Raw genomic sequence first — 19,273 nt, forward strand, 5'->3', positions numbered from 1 at the left:
TCTATATATAGCTTTCAATTTTCCTGGATAAAACATTTCTTAAAGGAGGCTAAAACAACCCAATGCGTTTGACAGCTAAATGGAATTTGTCCTCATATATTTCTTTTATTTCTTATGCTTACTTTTCAATGACTCACAAAACAATTTCCTTTCTTTGGCCAGACACCTATTATTAACTATGCTACCTCAATGTTATGTGCAGGAAGAAAACTTATATTCTGTTATGTACATCTGATATTAATATACTCATGAAATAGCCACTTATATGTCATATACAAAGTAAGAACACTTAATTAGGAGACAAGATTGTTCTTCTGGCTTTGGCTTTCCCATTTGGGCCCTTTCACCTTGGGCGAGTCTCATCATCTTTGAAACTCTTTCACTTAATCTGTAAAATGGTGTAGGTAGACTTTGTAATCTCATCCCTTTCAGAACTAGATTCAATCACAGGTGAAATAACATCTTTCCCAAGAGCTTTAATGAAGTTAAAGAGAAATGCATATACAGGATGATGTGATCATTGCTGCCCCTCTCAGACCTCACCCTTTGAAAAGGACAGTTGGTATGGAATTAAGAAACACACTTAAGTGGGATATGACAGTGAAAAACTGGAATACACAATCTTGGAAGATTGGGGGAGGGGACTTCTCTGAAATTACACAGGATAATGTAAGCCACCATTTGATAAGCTTTTACCAATGGAACTGCTTCTGTATTGTGGCAATAGCTAGGACCAAATAAACTCACAATGCCTTCCAGTCTAATTCTTTCTGATTCCATCACTATCACAAAACATTTACTCCTGGATATCTAGATGTATCTACTTTTCAAACTTCCTATCTCCTTCCAACATCCAGCATCACTCACAAATCTCCAATTTCTCTGACAACTTGCCCACTGTCCCTTTTCAAGTACCATACCCCACTAAGATTTCATGTTCTCATGCATTTGAGGTTCAGTTCTGCTATTTCAAAACAGCAAATGTAACTATCTCTTGTTTTGTAAGGAAATATAGTCCCCACTGTGCACAAGTAAATATAACTCTAGAAAAGGCCATGCGTGATTTGGTATTTCAGCTGCACCTGTCTGTGACTTAACTTGGTTTCTTGGTTTCTCTTTACTTGCTGGGAGACTGTTGTCCACATGTGGATGCTGTTAAAAAAAAAAAAACATGACTATGAAATTGGCAAAGGCATAATTTAGTGTATTGAAATGGTAGTAGATAGCGTCAGATTATCCAGCCAAATTGACTAATGACTAATCAATACAATAGGAAATAATCTTCAAAATTCCTAAAGTTACAAACTGAAACTATACCAGTATGGACGAAAAAAGTTTGAACTCCCGCTCAATTATCAATAGAAGTAGGAGACAAGTGATAAAGGTGGAGAAAATAAAATATAATGAAGTAGGAAGTAAGAATTCCATATGTAATATCCTTTCACTTAATTCTTCCTTACAAAGATCCTAATTCAATCTCAACCTGTATATTAACATCAGTTCTACAGAGTTCAAAATATAAAGCTGAAAAATATCAGGAAAAAATTATTTCCACAGTAAAATTCACAAAATATATCCTTAATACTCCTCTAACAAAACAAAAAATCTTTAAAATGAACACTGGGTGTTTTCTGTATGTTGGCAAATTGAACACCAATAAAAAATAAATTTATTATTAAAACCTAAAAAAAGACCTGACTGTAACAGAGCATTGCATTCCTATTTATTTACTCCCATCCCAGGAGGGGGGACTGTACCAAGTTGTGATCTAGCCCAGAGTGGTGTGTGTGTATGAGGTGTGTACTGTATCAGGCTTGACCAAATGACTTGTACTGACACATGAAATGTGACTGGAAGCAAAGTGAATCATGTCCAAGAGAATGCTTTAAGAGTCGTCATGTTTGGGGGACTGTTCTTTCCCTTCTGCCAGAAAAATGCATGTCTCTTGTAAGTGTTGTTCCCTTACACATCAAGTGGAACCAAATGCTGGAAAGAGTCACAGCCTCCTGTACCCCACACTTGCATGGACAAGAGCTAAATCTTTGTTGCTAGAAACCGCTAAGACTTTAAGGTTATTTGTTTGAGCAGTCTTCTTGGCAAAAGTTGACTGATACAATGACTTAAGCAAAATAATACTTTTTAAATTATTCCCTTGGTAAAAATGAAGCATCTTTTAATCAAGGAAATTTATGTGAAGCAGAAAAATGACAGGTGTATTCAAAAGAGTGAACTGTGCAAAATAAGTTAATTTCATATTTACGGCACACTCATCGGGTCCTATTAAAAAGTGAAGTTTCAAACAAATGTAAATGTTTCTTTTCTTTTCTTTTCTTTTAAAAAAGATTTATTTATTTATTTGTGAGAGAGAAAACAATGGAGGGGAAGAGGGAGAGCAAGAAGGAGAGAAGCAGATTCCCTGCTGAGTGTGGAATCCTACTCAGGGCTGGATCCCACAATCCATGAGATCATGACCTGAGGTGAAATCAGGAGTCAAATGCTTCACCAACTGAGCCATCCAGGTGACACTAAAATGGTCTCTGATGGTTTCTAATCACAGCTAATAATCAGCCACACAGCAAGGAAACAATTTAATAGGATTCCTAGGAATGGGATACTATATTAGACAAAAAAAACTAAGTCCATAAATAAAAAACAACAACCACAAATCACTAACATATATGCTATGTTTCTCTGAGGGGCTCAGGCAAAGACAGTAATCTTTAAAGTATCTTACAAAAAAAAATCTGACATGGAAAAAAAGTCAACAGAAAAGACAAGAAGAATAAAAAGAAAAATCTGTTACACAGAAAACATGTGATCTGATCCTAGGAAACAGGTACTCTTCACAGGAAAAAAAAGGTATACCTCAACTATTTTACTTAGATAAATTACCAATCTCGACAGGCCAAGAAACTTTAGAATAAGATTATGTCACAGAGAACAGAGTGGCTATTTTATAGGCAAGCAATTAGAGAGCATATTGTGTTCCCAGAGCATTTTTGCTCTATTTTACATCAGAAGTTTTTTAACTGACCTCCACTTAACTCATTCCCAGATTTACCTGACACTGCATCAAGTCAGCTGAATGACGTCCAAAGCAAAGTCTTCTCAGTTGGCAGCCTGCTCTCTGCTTTACGGGCACACCTCTGTCCTCAGCCCTTGACTAGCATGCTTGTGTCGCGAGAGTCCCTTGTGTGTGTTCCCACATATGTTTATGACACTTGTACAAGATATTTTAATCGATAACTTAACCAAATATTACATAAACCAAAGATATACGAGTAAGAAAAAAATTCATTTGTTTCTAAGAAAATCAGCTGTATATTTTTAAAAAACACTCAAAGGTAAATCTGTAAAAAGAATTGTCAAGTTACAGAAGGAAAAAAAAGAGGAAAAAAACAAAAAAAGTTACAGAACGAAAGCAATTATAAAAGATGGGGGAAAATCATAATCTGGAAGGAGTTTATACTCCACTTGCTTTACAAGAAGGAGGCTTTACTCATATTACTTTAAAAATAGCAAAACTAAAAAAAATAAAAAATAAAAAATAAAAAAAATAAAAATAGCAAAACTGAATACTATAAGGAGTGGTTATAAAAAATATATATGGTTGCAAACTCTAGTGAGAAAACCTATGCTCAGAATCAAGAAGGCTTTGGTCATAAATTTTATTTTTTTTAAAAGATTTTGTTTATTTATTCATGAGATAGAGACAGAGACAGAGACACAGGCAGAGGGAGAAGTAGGCTCCATGCAGGGAGCCCGACGTGGGACTGGATCCCGGGTCTCCACTATCACGCCCTGGGCTGAAGGTGGCACTAAACTGCTGAGCCACCCAGGCTGCCCATAGTTTTAAAAATTAAAGAATCAATGTGTTCTCATTCATTTAGGGAATATAAATAATAGTGAAAGGGAATATAAGGGAAGGGAGAAGTAATGTGTGGGAAATATCAGAAAGGGAGACAGAACATAAAGACTCCTAACTCTGGGAAATGAACTAGGGGTGATGGAAGGGGAGGAGGGTGGGGGGTGGGGGTGAATGGGTGACGGGCACTGAGGGGGGCACTTGACGGCATGAGCACTGGGTGTTATTCTGTATGTTGGTAAATTGAACACCAATAAAAAATAAATTTATTATTTTAAAAAAGAATCAATGTATACTTACAAAACTTAAACTAAAATTAAATGGTTGAAATATCAGTTCTATTTTCCCTGCTAGCACAAACTTTTTCTATTACCTGACCACGTACCGGTCCATATCACATCAGAAAAGAGAATTTCAACCAAATTATTATATAACCAAGTTTGAGCAACAGATTCCCCACACATGCCTCCCTAACCAACTTTGCTATCCCTATCAAAGTATTTCCCACCCTGATCTGTATTTATTTAGATGCATCCCCCAACTGGGCTGCAAACTCCATGGGGGAAGGGATTATATCCTCAAATTACATATAAATTATCATTCCCCAAATATATATTATTCTAAATGGCAGGAGACTTCACTAAACACAGATTTCTCCTTCCCCTTGCCTCCTCCCTTCCCCAAAGATTCCTTGCTCCCAGAGGGCACGCACTACATCATATTCATCTATGTAGAAATCTCAGTACCTGACTCAACACCTTGCTCACTGAGGGCCAGACACAAAGAACCCAATGGACTAAAAACTAAGAAAAATAACTGGCATTTTCCTGTAAATTAATAAGATGATAAAGGCAAGAATGTCATTCAGGAAAGTGGAACTTGCTAGAAAAAGGATTGAGGAAACAAGTTCCCATTCCCAACAAATTCTTAAGAAATCAAAAGTTAACCAATAATTGAGAGTATTTTAACCGACTGGAAATAAGAGGACAGATTAGATAAGCAGATGTGCTTCCTGGAAAGAGAACCAGAATCAGGCCAAGCACACTCCACTCACATACCAAAAGTCAATTCAAAAACCTATGAGAGCAACCGAGTGTTCATTCAATGCATTTATTGTAGCACATCATGTGCACCATCCTGCAGGACCCCCCCACCCACCACCACTCACAAGAAAGTCAATACCAGTTTCTGCTCTGTAGCACTTGACATGCTTTTGGTGGAAACAGAATAGGAACTGGTTAAATTACCATAAAAAGTAAAAGGGGCCAAGACAATTGCATGGAGAGCAGCAGCTATGGAAGTTTCAGAGGCAGTTTCACAACAGTGTTTGAGATTCACTCTGAACCTTGAAAACTAGGAAAGTTTGGGACAAGACAAGATTGAGAGGGAGTGGGTTTATTAAAATAGGGCAAACAATGTCAGCAAAGTCACAGTATTACCAAGCGTAGCTTAGATTATGGTAAGCAACCAACCTAGCTAGAACACTGGGTATTGCAGACAAGTTGTAGAAAAGGAGACTGAAAGAGCAGCTTCGATGTGTGGAGTGACTGAAAAGTCAGGCACAGATTCAACATGCCCTGCCTTTGGCTCAGCTCATGATCCTGGAGTCCGGGGATCCAGCCCTGCATCAGGTTCTTTGCTCAGTAGGGAGCTTGCTTCTCCCTCGGCCTTTACCTGCCTTCATGTTCTCTCTCTCCTGCTGTTTCTAATAAATAAATAAAATCTTTTAAAAAAATCTAAATATGCCTTGTCAATTGCAGCATTTGAAGAAAATTATAAGGCAACCACCTCACCCTAATGAAATAGAAAAAAAAAAAGACTAAAAAGTAGAAATCTATAATAAATTTTGTTCATTTGATCAATATGATGGTATATTTTATGTATCAACCTGACTGAATCATAGGGTGTCAGATATCTGGTCAAACATTATTCTGAGTGTATCCATGAGAATATATTCAAATGAGATTAAGATGTGAATTCATTGACTGACTATAGGAACTTGCTAGCCACAACATGGGTGGGCCTCATCCAATCAGCTCAAGGCCCAAACAGAACAAAAGACTAACCCTCCCCTGAGAATTCCTCCTGCCTGACTGCCTCCAAACTGGGACATTAGCTTTCTTCTGCCTTTGGACCTAAGTTGAAACACTGGTTGTGTCTCGAGCTTGAGAGTCTTTGACCTGAGCTATACCCTCAGTTCTCCTGGTTCTTAGGCCTTCAGACTCAAACTAGTACAGCACCAGCTCCCTTTGGTCTCCAGCTTGCTGGCTTACCCTGCGGATCTCAGAACTTGTCAGCCTCCATAACCACATTAGCCAATTCTTACACTGAGTTATAGATATACACACACACACACATCCTATTGATTCTGCTTTTCCGGAGAGCCCAGACTAATACAATCAAACTTGAAATTTCAGATGTCTGTTATATTGCTACAATAGAATCTATCTGATAAAAAACTAAAGGACTCTTGATACACCTTCTAGTCAATGAAAACATGTTAACCTTGACCAAAATGTAACATTAAATAGCCTTCAGATAAGTTCAGAGCAATAGTCATTCAATATCAACCATTTTTAATTTTACTTCTTTTTATTTTAATGAAGAAAGAAATACTTCTTATATAGATAAACAATTCTTTTGAGAAAAAAAAATGAGCCTGTATGTGCAAGAGTAATGCTAGGACTAAGTATAACACAGTGAAATAAATAAAGCAGGCACAGTACCCAACCTCAAAGAGCTTACAGACTAGGTAGGGATAAGCCGTTAATCAACCACCAAAGAAATGGAAAATAACCTGATGAATGCAAGGACAATGATGAACATGGTGCTACTGGAGTATATAATGGAGAGAGCTAATCTCATCTGGAGTTCAAGGATGGTTTCTTGGCCCTGTGATGACTGAACAGAGGAATCTAGCAAAGGAAAACGAGAAAATGCAAATGTAGAGCAAGTGGAAGGCACTCAGACATTTAATAGCTGGGTAAAAAGCGTATAAGCTGCAAAAAAATAGAACAAAAAAATGAGTGGCTAGGAGATGGTTTCAGTGAAGTCAAGGAAGAGAGTGCTTTAAGAGGGAGGTATCTGTCATCTGTCAACAACCCCTAATGCCACTGGGCAGATCAGCAGAAGGAGCTCCAAAAAGCCTGCAGTGCTTTAGTGACACAAAATGCATGGTGGCCTGAGAGAGAGTCACTAGAAAGCTCAGGGCAGAAGCCAGCTCAGTGCAGGCAGAGGAGCACATTGGAGGTGAGAAAACTGGAGACCTAGAATATTCAAGCAAAGAGGGGATCCCTGACGAAAGGGGATGTAGAATCAAGAGGGAACAATTTTGAAAAGAAAAAGTCTGAATGTTTAATATCAATGACAATGATCATCAGTGTCAGAGGGTGAATATCAAATGAAGAGAGGGGATGCTCTACATCCTAAGTGTTCATCAGAGGGGGTACACAGGCTTGTTCTTCAGAAAGAGGAGGGGACAGACACATCTCTATGCCGGGAGGACGAAAACAGAACGAGTGCTCGGATGAGTGAGTGTGAGTGTGTGCTGTCAGGAGCTGATGTGTCAGTGTTATTTACATTATCTTTCCAGTTGTTTACTGACATTCTAGGGTTAAAATTACCATAGGGTTTCCTATGGGATTCAGATGGTGTCAACAGAATTAAAAATCTTACGTGTTATTCGATGGCAAGGTACAAAGTATTTCAAGGGATTATTAAATGTCACTTTTGTGTACAATATGGCATTGGTCCTACCATGAATTGAAACAAAGCAAAATATATTTATAAAAGTTTAATATAGCATATAAATACCCAATAATGTGCATTTAAATTTAATAGAGAAAAAAATGAAGAAAGATCAGGAAAGCTGTTTACAAGCACACTACATTCCAAAGTCTACAAATGGGCCCATGGAACTAAGTCGCGGAGGGAAAGCTCTCCAAAGCCTGCTTGGTTACATGCTGTTGCTAGAGGAAGAGTCAGGGAAACTGTCAGCAAGAATGACCATGCTCCTTTTTCTTTGCTTTTCCTTTCTGAAAAACAAAAAGAATGGGAGGGAGGGAGGGAGGGAGGAGGAAGGAAGGAAGGAAGGAAGGAAGGAAGGAAGGAAGGAAGGAAGGAAGGAGAAAGAAGGAAAGCAAACCGATAGACAGACAGACATGTAACCCACCCCTAACTGTGCACAGCCATACATCACAGGACTTAGTTCACCAAAGGGAAAGACACAAGGAAATGTCGCTGTCATCTCTGCCCACTGAGATGAATTAAATCAATCGCCCATTCAATCCCGCCTGAAGGAGGCGGCTGAGCTGGGGCGGGACCCTGAGGCCGCGCGTCCTGCCCCGGAACAAGGGGCCTGGGACCCGGCCTGGGCGCTGCTGCTCCTGCTGGCGCTGCTCCAGCCGCCTGTGGACAGCGCGCGCCTGCACGGATCTCTGCATGCAGAGAATTCGATGCCTCAGGAAACCACCAACAGGGAATGTCACCTCTGTGACCGCCAGCTCTAGGAGCCAGGCCACCAGCAGCTCCGCGAACCCGCCGACCACCCGCCATCTCCATCTCCAAGACGCCTGGCTACAGCCAGAATCCCAGCAGCTGGGGGCTGGGCCAACAGGATCTCCAGCAGCTCGGGGTCCCAGAACACAACCCAGGCGACACTGGCCTCGGAGACCCTCCCCACGACAGTTCAGCCGCGGCCCTTTCTTATCAGTCACAATCACACCAGCTATTAGCTCTAAAGGAAATCCAGGATCCAGAGTGGATACTGGCAGCTCTCTGGGCGGTATTGTGCTGACACTGGGTGTCCCGTCGGTTCCTTACATCGGAGGCAGAAGGTATTATTCCAGAAGAGGCGTTCGATCACGACCCATTGGTGAACATGATGCCATCATCTAAGGAGGTCCAGGACCAGTGGAAGAAGACGGATACAGCCCTGTCAGATCATTTCGGGGATTCGGCCATGCACATAATATACAATGTGCTATATAAACATGTGGAGCGTCCTCCTGGTTCCTAAAGGGAAAACGGGTTTGGTTTGGGTTTTCTAAAGGAGTATTTGGAACATAGAGTTAATGCAATGGTTATAGTCACTTTTAAGAAATACACAGTAAGACAAGGCCTGCCCTTTCCTTGTATGGCACTGGTCACAGCAGGGGAGTGATCGGCAGACATGGTCCCGCATGGGTGCTGTGCCCTCCCCGCATACAAATAAGGCCCTCAGGATGCTGACAGAAACACCACACAGCAAAAATTATAGGAGTTCACCAGCTCGCAAGCATAACTTTAAAGCGTTGTACCGGGTGCACTGCCCCCAGGGCCCAGTCAAACTAGCAATGATATCTGGGCTTTGCCCTGCTAGGGAGAGCCTGACCTTTCAATGAGAGGTAATCTAAGTATTTTTTTCCTCTGTGTATTTCACTAAATTGGAACACTGAACAGTGTTTTAAAGATTTGGTTAGGTTATTGCTGATGTGAGACTAGTGTCACTACCAGAAATCGCTCTATTTCATATGGAACAGTTATTTTCTGTTTAGTGAATATTTTTAAGAGGTGTAAAGCTTTCTGCTCCTAGAATCGCTGAATGTCCTGTAAACTTCCCTAACCTAAGTTCCTCCTGTGATTTCCAAACCCACCCCACAAGCTAAGGCTGTGCCAGTCCATCCAGGGGCCGTAGGGCAGCACTACCTACACAACCCCTCATGCTCCCACCTACATGCCAAATGCTGCATTTTTGTGCACTGTTGATTTTACTCAGATTGGGGAAATAGCATTTTTATACTACAAAAGCTTTGGAGTACATTTTTAAGGCTTTTAAAGATAAGCTTTTATTATTCTTCAGGCCACTGGTCTCCTGGGGGCGGGCACATGGCTGTATTATGGTATTAGAGAAAGCCCCATGTTGTAGGGACCCCAGGGCCAGTCAATGTAGTTCCTGTTACAAGCAGCCAAAACTCGTTCATGTTTGGTGAAAAAATGGTACTTAATCTGACTATATGACCATCCGACAGAGTGTTGCTATCTTAGTAAATTTCTGCTAATCCAGAAATGCACTAATATGTCCTAATGTCCCTCGTCTGCACTGCAAAGGATTTAAATGTGACTTGTGATCAGCTTTTGTGTTTCAGAGGATGCTAGGAATTTCTATGTAAAAGCATCACGTCTACGCACTGTGCATTAAGGCCTAGTCTGCTGAGGACCAGGTAATGCCGCAGGCCTGAGATGTGTATTGTAGAAGGAATCCAAGAAAGCCTGGGTGGGCAGAGTTGGTAACAGACCACATACTTGCCTGGTAGGAACCCCCACCGTTTCCATTTCTTTGTAAAATGACGAGGCGGGTGGGGGGTGTTTTCAATTTGACCTTTTTCATCTCTTGTGTTCTTTGTGCTTCCCGGCTTGAGGTCCATTAGAACCCCAGAGGCAGGGGATCCCTGGGTGGCGCATCGGTTTGGCGCCTGCCTTTGGCCCAGGGCGCGATCCTGGAGACCCGGGATCGAATCCCACGTCGGGCTCCCGGTGCATGGAGCCTGCTTCTCCCTCTGCCTGTGTCTCTGCCTCTCTCTCTATCTCTCTGTGACTATCATAAATAAATAAAAATTAAAAAAAAAAAGAACCCCGTAGGCAGCCGGATTCTGAGCACTCTGAGGATAGGGAACCACTTCATGTCCCTGAATACCTTTCCGGTGGCCTGAGGCCTGTCTTCTCCGTGTGGAAGCTGCATCGCTCACTTCCCAGGCCAACCACTGCTCCCCTAGTGCACATTTCACGGGCATAAACTCATTACCTAGTCCTGTTCACTGCGGCAAATACTCGCTTCTGCTCCCGCTGAGAAATGTATTCACTTGAAGATACGTGAGAATCCAATCCAGGACTTTAGATAATCCAAAACATGAATCACTCCCATTCAGGTAAATGAGAGTTGACAATATATTCGTGAGAATTTTGTATTTTTAAGGAGAAAAATTTAAAGCAAATTCCTTTAACTCTTTTTTCCTTTTATTATAATGACCAGGTTTTGGTATTTAATTGTCACTGAGAACTATTTTTAGAATAAAATTTTGTTCTTCATCTAAAAATTAAAAAAAATAAAAAAGTAAATACCAACCTAAGAAATAATAGACACATCAGTCAGTTGATTATGCATTTAATTAAGAATAATAGTGTGTATAGTTTTGACATAAGTCAGCCATGATAATAATATATTTAATTACTTTTTAGACTCTTGTTAAACAAACTCCAAAAAAGGGAAGGCCACATTTTAGAACTCCTCTCCTTTTTTTTAATTTATTTTTTATTGGCGTTCAATTTGTAAACATACAGAACAATCCCGTCAAGTGCTCACCTCAGTGCCTGCCACTCAGTCACCCCCACCCCACGCCCACCTCCCCTTCCAACACCCCTAGTTCGTTTCCCAGAGTTAGGAGTTAGAACTCCTCTTCTATTCAACTCTGTACCCTCTTGATGCAATAAAGCACCACAAACAGTGGCCTACAACTCAGTAACTTATCTTCCTTTTTCTTTTCTCCAAGCAGTCTTTTTTTTTTTTTTTTTTAGGCACAGGATTTCTTTTATTTTTGATTTTTTTAATAATAAATTTATTTTTTATTGGTGTTGAATTTGCCAACATACAGAATAACACCCAGTGCTCATCCCATCAAGTGCCCCCCTCAGTGCCCACCACCCAGTCACCCCCCCCGCCCACCTCCCCTTCCACCACCCCTAGTTCATTTCCCAGAGTTAGGAGTCTTCATGTTCTGTCTCCCTTCCTGAGCAGTCTTTTTTGGATCATGTGAGATTTCCAAAGAGGGCTAAGGCACAATGAAGGATGACTAAAGTTCTAGGAAACATTTTTCCTAAGGTTCTAAGAAACATTTTTCTTAATGTTCTGTGAGCTTGTTTCTCAAATTCTCATAATTTAATATACTTAGCTGAATACATCTTTATTGTGCAGGTTACATTCACTGAATTATATAAACTATAAATATAAATCATAAGAATTTATATTACAAGACAAATTTTAAACCTTCTTTTGAATATTTTATTAATTCAATGATGCAATGTAGAACTTCACATTTTATTTTGTATGGCTAAGTAGTGGCTGAATCTCTTATGAGTATCCACTCATGTTACTAGATGGAATACATTTTTCTTGAATAAAAATCTCCCTAGAAACACAACTTTCCTTCATAAAGAACTAAATCTAGCTAATTCAAGTGTTTTATGTTATGTGCATTAAATTAACTTCACTTTGCAGCTTATTGACTATTTTTATACCAATCATTAAAAAATAATCTAATACTCATCATAAAATATATCCCCAATTAAAAAAAAAAAAGGCATTTTCTTCTTTATCTTCCTACACAAAGAAATCCTGTCTGGAAACAAGCAATATGTATGTTTAATTTTAGTTGTCTAGATATTAGATGTAACACTTAAAAGTGTTATATTCTTTTAATTTCCTCTTCTGATAAGTGACGTATTCATGTTATTTGCCTTACTGAATCTAACTCGAATGCCTCTTCTTTTCATCATAGTTTTTAGCAACAAAAGATTGTAAACTTTCTCCTTTTTAGTTTTTACCATATCTCTTCTTAAACCTGTGTATTTAATGCAATGTGGATTAATTTTAGAATACTAATCTTTCATTATTACATTTGTTAAGCATAATTTGAAAGAACCCTGCAGCAAATACCATCTTCGCATGAACCTTAGTCATTTCACTGCTCTATATCCAGGTTTCTGAGTAGTCCAGACAGGACTGCCAGGTTCTTAGTCAATGGGGTATCTTAATCGAAGGCTCTGATTATCTGTGGTAATAACCATAAAAAGATCTATGACCTAACAACAAGATGCTGTTGGCCACACAGTTATGTGGCTCAGAGATAAGCTACTTACACAGTAGACCAAAATGTGTACACACATACCAGTACATACTCAGCAATCCCAGGGTAAAACTCTAACACTTTGCCAGACCAAATACTTCCATGCACATGAACAGCAGACCAGAGTTCAAGTGGAAGCATTTGCTTTCTGTGACTTCCAAGGAAAGAGACATAAGCTTTCTTCCGAATTGAAAAGGCACACTGGACGAGGTGTACTGCATCAGGAGAGAAACGAAAGGGAACAGAGGAGGCCAGATCACCCAGCATTCACTGAGCCCCGACTGCCAGGGTGGGCAGTGAGAAAATAAACATAGCTGTTCTATGTTCCTCAGTTCAGTTCTTGAGGAACTCAGTTCAGTGACAAAAACACATATATAAGTAAATCATTTCTCTAAGTGGGCCCATGGATATATTACTCTAGATTTCTATTCTAGAGGTATTGGGAAAATCTTAAACAATTCTGCTTCAAATTCACTTAAAATGTTAAATTAGAAATTAAATAGAATTTAATTTTAAATTAGTAATAATAATAACTTTAAATATAAAATCGAAGACTCAGCACTTTTCCTCCCAAAGAAGAATTTCACAGAATTCCTATTTTAAATTCTATTTCATACTTTCAGTATCACCAATCCTGTTAACAAAGGCCGCAGCGCAGTTAGGAAACAAACACTCTAGCTTCTCCTTGGTTGATGCCTCAGCGGTAGGCTTTACTGCCCTACAAATTATGAAGGTGTAGGCTCACTTAAATGATTTCTAAAGACCCTACCTACTAACATCCAGCATTCCCCATTCGGAAAGGTAGCTGACAGCAGGCACAAGGTTGACTAAGAAACAATCAGCTGGCACAAAACCTGCTTCTCTTAAAAAGCTGAAAGCGGTTTAGCATAATAATAATGATCTTAAACCTATCTCTAAAGCTGCCAAACCACCATATCTAATAAAGGTCTCTGCACAGCACAACAAGATATCTTCCCTACAGGACATTTCTTACATTTATAAAGTCCTAGTAACCTTTCCAAAGAGAAGACAGGCCACCCAGCCATAGCCAGTACGATGGCCCCGGTAAACAATATTCAAGTGGCCTAAGTGAACACATGCTTCCCTGTGCATCCAACTGAGGAGCCCAGGAACAGGGCACTAGGCTGCTGCTGTCTTCATTGGGAGTAGGCCCGTTAGGACTGTCATCCACATAGCACGTTGTTCCTTGAGTGGTGATTATTTACTTAAACGTCTTTGGCATGCTTGGGATTTATACCAGCTACCTTGAGATGTTAGAGAAATAAAACAGACTTTGCTCTGTTTTATATAGAAACAAAACTACAGAGACAAAAACTATACACATGGCAGAGTGGTGATAAAAATACTTGCTAACTTATATGGCACACATAGGGGCCAGGTGTTTTGCTTATGTTATCTTATTTAACTTAATCTTCACAAAATCCAGTGAGGTAGGTATTATCATCATTAATTCACAACAGAAACAAGAGTTCCAAGATTATTTTTACCACTATGGAAACAGTGACTAGATTATCTTTTGAACTATAACATGTCCAGTGTTCTGTACAGGCCCTGGCCCACAGCAGATGCTCGAGGGCTATCAGTTGAATGAATGCATCAAGTGAAGTGTTCAGCCAACAAGGGTCAGGGCCAGAAATTAGGCATTTAAATTGCCTTTCTTAACAGAATCCAAACTGGGCTCAGTTCTGCATTCTTTCTACTTCTATATCAAGTGTTTGTTTTGTCCACTGACTCTAACTTTTCCTCATCCTCCAACAAAGCTAATTTCCCTCACCAAAGGGAAAAAGAGGCTAAAACACATATTGCCTACGCATGACTTTTGTATAAAAGAAAAGAAGGTGCAATGCCTTTGAATGAATTCAGGATGTTTTGAGAACTTAAAAATATCAAGGAACATGAGTTCTAAATAACTCTAAACTATGTATATTCTTAAATGAAACTGTTTGCAAATGTTCAGTAGTTTCAAAACTATCTAAATAGTAAATTCAGAAGCATGGAAGGCTTTTAAAATCTGTGTTTACTCTTTTGCAAATTAACTCTAAGGTATTAGAGCACAGAGGTTTACACGGTGGACAGGGAAGACAAAGTACCTGGCCTCAGTTCCTATCCACTACTCAATGGCCGTGTGGCTCAGGCAAGTTACTTAGATTCTGCATCAGCAACCTCACCTGACAGAGGAGGGGACAATTCTAGTGCCTTCCTCACATATTCATGGTACATATTAAGGTTCTAATACACATGACCACTTATAGGCACATAGTACCTATTCTGTGCTAGCTGCCGTCACCATCATCATTATTAAGGATTAAATGATGTATTTCAAAGTTATCAATCTATACAGCTTAAGGATATTTCTAAAAATAGTCGTTTGACTTGCTATAAACTCCAATTGAATTAAAATAATATATTTATAAGTAATATAATAATTTAACTTCCTATACATATTACTAATATGTAGCCACAGTAGGGCTAGTACTTAAAATTTCATAGGACCTACTGCTTCTAATTGTACTTATTTTAAACTTTTAACTAAGGAAAGACAAATATGTACTTTACTATAAAATAATCCATTAAAAGATCTCCAAGATATTTAACTGATATTATTACGGTATTACTAAAGAAATCATTAGATAGCTGCTCCCTAATATTCTGTAACAGAGTCTAGAAAAATTATAAAAAAACATTTATATAAATCTGATTAAAAAACAGAAAAGAAACTGAATTAGAGAAAACTCTATAATTTTTGGTATAAATGAAAAATCCAGTTGATTTTTTTTTTTGGTTGCTAGGTTGGTGCCCCTGCGATCTGAATGCTGCATCAACAACATTTAATAAGCCCATGGATCTCAATGTCTTGATGACAATGGAGAAAGTCTTGTCTGTGCTTTAGAAACAATCAAGTTGCTTCTCTCACAGGAATCCACATTTGATCTCTCGGCTCCGCCATTTTGAAATATCATGTGTCACCAGAAGACTCCAAGATAAACTGCCTAAGACTATCCATCCTTGCACAAGGCAGAGAAAGGAGAGAAAATAATATGTAATAAAATAGCTCTCCTGCTAATGGGAAAACGAAACTGACATCAGAATTGGGACAAAGCTTTGTTGACATCACAAGTTTGGCTCAATACCTAGTGCTCTCTCAACATATTCAGTCCATCCCCACAACCTGACATCCCTCATGAGGTGTTCCAAAAACCCAGGTTTTCCATATGCTCCTTTTTCTTATAACACCAAGCCACCTTTTCATTTATGTTGATATTTTGCTGCAAAAAAGTCCCAGGAAGGGATGCCTGGAACTATGTCCTTAAGAACATGAGATGTAGCACTATATCTAAAATATTCCAAGAATTCAAAGTCTTGACTTTAAATGATGTAATTCTGTACATAAATAATTTTCTATGAAAAGATCAGAAATTTTTAAAAGCCTGTAAAATCTGAGTAGGTCAAATATTTCTTCCAATATTACATTTTTCCTTTGGTGTAAAGAAATTAATACTTAGTAATAAGAATCACCCATTTTTTATGGAGCCTAAGAATTCTTTTGGTTCATTTTAAGCCACATCTTTCACACTTAGAATTTTCTGGTTCAGTTGGAAATACTTTTCAGAAGTCTGAACATACAGTTCAATGAATTGTTCTGAAATGTGTGCATGTGGGAAGAATTTTTTGCTTATGAGATCCTTCAATAATTCATATATTTAAATCATCATTTCCAAAGCAAATCTTCCAAAATCAAATAAATTGCAAAACTACCAGTGAACTAAGTCTCCAAAAAGGAGTTCCAATTCTCTGCCAAAACAGACTTCAAATTCTTAATCCCTTGTCCAAAAAAATTGGACCAACTATTGATGTTTTCCACCAAGCAAGCCACATAGCCACAAATGTTTCTCATTTACTCCACTCCTGGGACATACAGCTCAAATAAGAAATTTCCTGAATACCCCAAATTTCAGATACAATTTGGAATGTAAGTGATTCATAATGTTAAGCAGGAAACATTATGGTCTTCTCCTACCAGCTCGATGTTTCTGGAATGCAACCCTCAGGAGATTATTCCACCGAATCAGAAGGCTGACATCACTGTCAGCCTTGTGACCCATTATAGCTGGGTCCTCTGCTCCCAGCTCAGATGTGATTCTGAACCCTGAACAGTCTGCTACTCCAGCTAGCATTCAAGGAAAACAGACGTTCCGCCAAGGGAGCGAACAAAGATCCATACTGTGCTCTGTGGCAAGTAACACAGAGTGCACTCGATCCCACTCTAAGGAAAAGCCAAGATAATGTTAAAAGGAATTAAAGACACTGTCATCACTTGTGCACCAAAAGGCTCTCACACTGGCCTCTGAACAGATTCTAATTAATTTGAATATGAAACTTCACAGATCTTCTAGTTTATGAATCCTCTTCCAGTCCCACCCCCACTTCACCTCCTCTTAAATCGAACAATAATTTCTGAGAGTATCAAAGTTGCCAACAGTCATCTTCTGTAGATTCCTACTCTATTTCAAGGAAGGAAGCGCACCTGACATAGCAGAAGACAGGTACGACACTGAATGACCGAATGACCGGGAGAACTGTGTGAGTCTTTGCAACACCGGCTACTAAACAAGAGAGACGTGCAGGTGGTTCCCTTATAAAGAAATACATAAGTAGGGCCTAGAGGAGTGATGTGGGTAAAAGGTAGAGATAAACACTTACCGACATAGTATTCCATTACCTAAAGGGATCATTGCAAGCAAAATATACAGTTAAAGGGAACTCAAAGCTGAGCAGGCAATCCTTTGGGAGTCTGGGCAAACGTAGAGTGTTATCGATGATACAGACATAACCACCAATAGGAAGAAAGGTCACAAACAAAAGGCAGCTGAGCAAAGGTTAGAGTTACTATTTAAGCATAAGGAAAAAATGTAGTTTAAACAGAATAACATTCTCTAAAACACAGAATAAAGAAAGAACACAAAACAGTGGGTTTGCCTAAAGTAAATTCCATGAGTCTACATGTAGGCTTTTTGATATCAGTAACATTCACAAGGAGACACTTGAACTGAGTTTGTAAATTAAAATTGTGAGGTCATGCTGGAGGTGCTGGAAGAGGACTGCATCAGGAAGCCATAAAAAAAATACAAAATGCTTGGAAAAAATTAATGTATACACATTTAAAAATATCAGTTGAAATTTGTGGTTGGATCAACGTATATCCTGAATAACCTAAAAAGTGGCTTGAATATCTCCAGCTGCCAAAAAGATTCTATTTTCCAGCCCAATCTAGCCTTTTGTAAGAGGCATCTCTCATTTATCCAGACAAAAAAAGACAGTAATTACATTGGTTATCCAATGCTTATCTGTATGGAGAAAATATGGTTAGCTAATAACATCAGGAAATGGAATATTCTAGATGACTATCCTTTCTGGTTACTTTAAAACCTAATTCTGTGCATTTTCCCTCTTCTGACTGTGGACTTTACACTCAGAATGGAGTGAAATCAGCATAACTCTCAGCAAATTATTAAATTTACAGTCTTTCGGATCAGAGTAAATGACATGATGTACAATGAAGCTTCTAGAACAATAAACATGGTAAATTCTTTTTTTTAAAGATTATTTATTTATTTATTAGAGAGAGAGAGAGAGAGGCAGACGGAGAAGCAGGCTCCATGCAGGGAGTTTGACATGGGACTTGATCCCGGGTCCCCAGGATCACGCCCTGGGCAGAAAGCAGTGCTAAACCGCTAAGCCACTGGGCCTGCCCGCACATGGTAAATTCTTAAAGAAATATTAGTTTCCTTATTCTTTCCCTTCTCTCTTACTTCTGCCAACCATAGCTTTGCTTTTTTTTTGCAGCTTAGGTACCAGGAGCTGTGCTTTCACATGCAATCAACCAATTTCCCAGTAAATTGCAATGTTTCTTCGTTCTGTTAACCATCTGATAAAGGAGTTTTAATTAGAGGACTCCTCTAAAAACTTATTGCTTAACTTTTTCTCATCTTGGCGGAATTTCTGCTGAGGAATCAGCTATGTTCAACTCACAGTTTCTGTCAGAGCCCAATGTAATGTGCAGCACTAGGCAAGGATACAGGGATATGGAATTCAATAAAATACGGTTCCTACTGAGGATGGTTAATTTTATGTATTAACTTGACTGGGCCACAGGATCACCAGATAGTTGTTCAAACATCATTCTGGGTGTTTCTGTGAGGGTGTTCTGGCATGCGATTAACATTTAAATAGATGGACTTGACTAATGCAAATTGTCCTCCAGTGTGGGTGAGCCTCATCCTATCAGTTGAAGACCTGAACAGAACAACAGGGTGATCCTCCTCCACATAAGAGGATTCTCCTGCTTGATGATCTTCAAACTAGAATATCTGCTCTTCCAGCCTAACGGTGTGTAAAGTGGGACACTGGTTCTTCTACGTCAGCCTGTGGCCTCTAGATTCAAGGTGGGACACTTGTTCTGCATATTCTGGACTTGGCCAGCCTCCATAACCACGTGAGCCAATTCCCT

At 39.2% G+C, this 19,273-nt stretch overlaps 1 protein-coding gene across 2 annotated transcripts in view; it reads right to left on the bottom strand.

The window, feature by feature from the left end:
- Positions 1-19,273, bottom strand: part of PRDM5 (PR/SET domain 5) — a 202,698-nt gene that overhangs the window by 116,354 nt on the left and 67,071 nt on the right. The window lies entirely within an intron of this gene.

Source organism: Vulpes lagopus, chromosome 6 (assembly GCF_018345385.1).
Source record: "Vulpes lagopus strain Blue_001 chromosome 6, ASM1834538v1, whole genome shotgun sequence".
NCBI lineage: Eukaryota > Metazoa > Chordata > Mammalia > Carnivora > Canidae > Vulpes > Vulpes lagopus.